The sequence below is a fragment of the Sapajus apella genome, unplaced genomic scaffold (genome assembly GCF_009761245.1).
Source record: "Sapajus apella isolate SASKATOON/1434 unplaced genomic scaffold, GSC_monkey_1.0 scaffold66, whole genome shotgun sequence".
NCBI classification, from domain to species: Eukaryota; Metazoa; Chordata; class Mammalia; order Primates; family Cebidae; genus Sapajus; species Sapajus apella.
In genome coordinates, this window is record NW_022437006.1 from 7359588 (window position 1) to 7363374 (window position 3787).

The following is a 3787-nucleotide window of genomic DNA, read 5'->3' on the forward strand; positions in this document are numbered from 1 at the left end:
ACATCATTTTATAAAAAGGGCTTGAACATCTGGGAATCTAGTGTGGGTGTTCTGGGACCTATGCCCTGTGGAAACCAAGAAACAACTGTATGTGCATATGTATAATATAATGTATTTGTATGCAGTTTATATTCTATGTGCATGCATTGGTTTGAGCTTATCAACAAACTATAAAATACCTATTAGTTGAATTCCTATTATGTACCAGCCACTGAATACAAACTTAATAAGGCATAATCTGCCTCTTTAAGAAATTAAAGATCCAAACAATAAATAAGCTATTATAATGTTGTACAGTAAATACGGTTTTAGAGTATTCTATATGCATAGAATAAGATATTGGGGGCAACAATCAATAACACATTTTACAAGAACGAATTTTGCTCAGGGAGGAGCAAATTCAATAGAATCATGGAGCTATCAGCAGATTTTACTCCACAATTAAGCTATAAATTCATCACCTGATATTCTTCTTTTGTCTTGGATTCCTGACGTTGGGAGAGTTGTTTTGGGTTTTTTGTTTATTTTTAACAGCAAAAATTATATTCCAGTTTACTTTAATATTTGGCTTTTTATTTCTGCTATGGAGAAAAGCATGCATTGTAATCTCAACAGGTATGTTTTTATAAGTTTGATGACTGGACAAACCATATTAGTGACAATAATGGTATGTGGAACCTGCATATTGTTTGTAGGTTTTTAAAAATCTAAGCATATTCAATTTAATTGAAGCTTCTGACACAATCAATTTGTTACATTCAACAAGATCATTTGTCAATGAATGGGTTGACCTCCATTTAAAAATACAAAGTGGGCCATATGTGACAGCTCATATCTGTAATCCCAGCACTTTGGGAGGCTGAGGTCGGCGGGACTGCTTGAGCCCATGAGTTCCAACATAGTGAGAGCCCCAACTCTACAAAAAATTTAAAATGTAGCTGACTGTGATGGTATGTACCTATAACTGCAGCTACTGGGGAGGCTGAGGTTGGAGGATGCCTTAAGCCCAGGAGGTTGAGGCTGCATTGAGCTGTGATCATGTCACTGAACTCCAACCTTGATGACAGAGCAAGTCGCTAACTCAAAAAAAAAAAAGTTTCATGTGTTGCTTTGTAATAATAAACATTAAGAAGTAAGCTTATCTCTTTTTTATTTCATGTTATCATAGATTATTCTTTACAACACACATATAGTGGGAACCACAGCGGAACAGTCAAATGGTGTCAACCATATTCATGAGAATTTCACAACAAATTTTTATATCATTATTGACACATGAAATTATGATTAAAACCGGAAGCTTTGCTATGTTTTCATTAATACTTTAGTAACAAAGAAATTATTATTGCTTTAAAATATTTATTCTATTTTGGATTTTTATTATGAGTATTTAAATCAAAAGGGAAGAAATAGTAGAAAATGCATTTTATAATTTATTAAAATTTAGAATTTTAATCTATTTTTTGGAACCAATTACTAGCCTTGTCTATTAGGTAATTGTAGGAGATTTCACATTATCAGATATTGAGCAAGACCAGAAATACTGTGGAAGCTGTTTATCCTCACTCTGCTTGTGTGCAATTGTATGTGAGTGAGCCTTCAACCACTACACAAGCAGATCTCTACGTATGAAACTTAAATGACTGCCTATTAATTCAGCAGAACTTAAAAACAATTTTGAACAAAAATAAATAAGCTAATGAGCTTCTTGATTGTATGACATCATCTGGGATGAGGTTAGGGAGGAGTTTAGAGAGGGAGCAGGTTAACTTTGACCTCTACAATCATTTACCTAATGCTTCGAGTTCAATAACTTCATTCAAAATTTTGCAATAAGATTTTGTATTATGCTTAATGTGGCACCACTTGAAAACCTCAATTTGATGGATACCTATTTTACAAAGAAGGACCTTTTTAGGGAAACAAGAAGTGTTCTATTCTACGCATTAATAAGGTGATTAGATCACAATGGACACATGTAAGCAGTTTTGGGGGCACATGTATAATCCTAGCTAGAAGAGACTTTGGCAAGGGAAGCAAGTACTGGGCAACATGTTTATAGAACTTGTGATAGAGCCTCCAGAAAAACACCAACAACAATATTTTGCCCATCATTATTGTTAATCCTTATAATTTTTCCTTCAAGGAGAGATTTAAAAAGGCATTTGGCATTAATTTTGTTTTGTTTTCAAGTAATAGCTACCTCATTAAACCTCAATTTGACAGTGTGGGCTCATATGCCGGGTTATGTTAGTTCAGCTTTTCCCTGTCAAATGGGAATAATTCAAAGAAACTCGCCAAAGTGAAACTGACTTCCCAAAGTACTAAGAAATATTGCTTCAGAAAAAATAAAACTGCAACATTTGGTACAATTTATTTTGCCCATCTTCTTGAAGCATATTCGTTTTATTAGCATTAAAAATTACAGTTGTGTCATTTCTGCAGCTGACAGTGGTTTGGTTCAAACCAGAGTCAGTGGCAGCTGCAAAAATAAGGAAACATCTTGTCTGTTGCCATGAGAGGATTACAGTATAACTCACAGCAAGCCAGCTTTAGGCAAACTATCTCAGGTTTGTCATGTAAAAATCAAAGTCACGTGTCTCTACATGAGTGATGTTAGTTGAAAAACTTCCAGCCTACTAAGCAGAAATAGGTAACCACAAAGCCATAAGGCTTTCTGCATTTAAAGGACAAACCAGTAGGGCATTCTCTTCTTGTAGAGCAGTTTTCATCCCCAAAGCCTGTCCCATTCCTGCAGTGCTAATTGACTTCTCACCCCGCACCAAAGATACTCCGAGGAGACACTGGTTGGAGAATTGCTTCCAGCACTGTGAGACTCTCCCCTAATAAGAGTGCAATCTGCTCTTCCCAGGCCCTACTGCTAATTCCTAACCCCTAGAAGAGTGTTTTGTTTTGTAGACAGAGTCTTGCTGTGTTGCCCAGGCTGAAGTGCAGTGGAGCAATCTTGGCTCACTGCAATCACCACCTCCTGGGTTCAAGCAGTTCTCCTGCTTCAGCCTCCCAAGTAGCTGGGACTATAGGTGCCTGCCACCATGCCCAGCTAATTTTTGTATTTTTAGTAGAGACAGGGTTTCACTATGTTGGCCAGGCTGGTCTTGAACTCCTGACCTCATGATCCACCTGCTTCGGCCTCCCAAAGTGCTAGGATTATAGGAGTGAGCCACAGCACTTGGCCTAATTGATTTTCAACCCATAATCACAGCAAGGAATCCATTTTCATTCAGAACCTATATGCATATATGTGTATGTTTATATACACACACACACACACACACATATTTATATGTTATTTTAACTGACACAAAAGCTTCATGAAAAATATTCATCCTTAGTATTCAGTTGGTGCAAAAGTAATTGCAGTTTTTGCAATTAAAAGTAATTACAATTACTTTTGAACCAACCTAATATATGCAATGCACTCTGATAGTTTCTATTTTATTCTATTTTGTTTAATTTTATACAGTTGCTGCAACCCACCAAATTGACTACATGACACACAAATTTGTCATGATGCACATTTTGTAAAATACTGCCAGAGTTCAGTACTTCTCAAGTCCGGTTATGCTCAAAATCACCTGCGGTCTCAAAAGAAGTCAGAAATGGGGAGAAGGAAACTGGAAGCGATTGCATTAAAGGCAGGCAGATATGTTCTGCCAAGTATTTGCTGTATGACCTTTGATAAATTACTCAACCTTTCTGTTGAATGATGATAATGGCAGTCTTCCACAGAACATCCTGGTGTACATGAAATGACATAATACCAGCA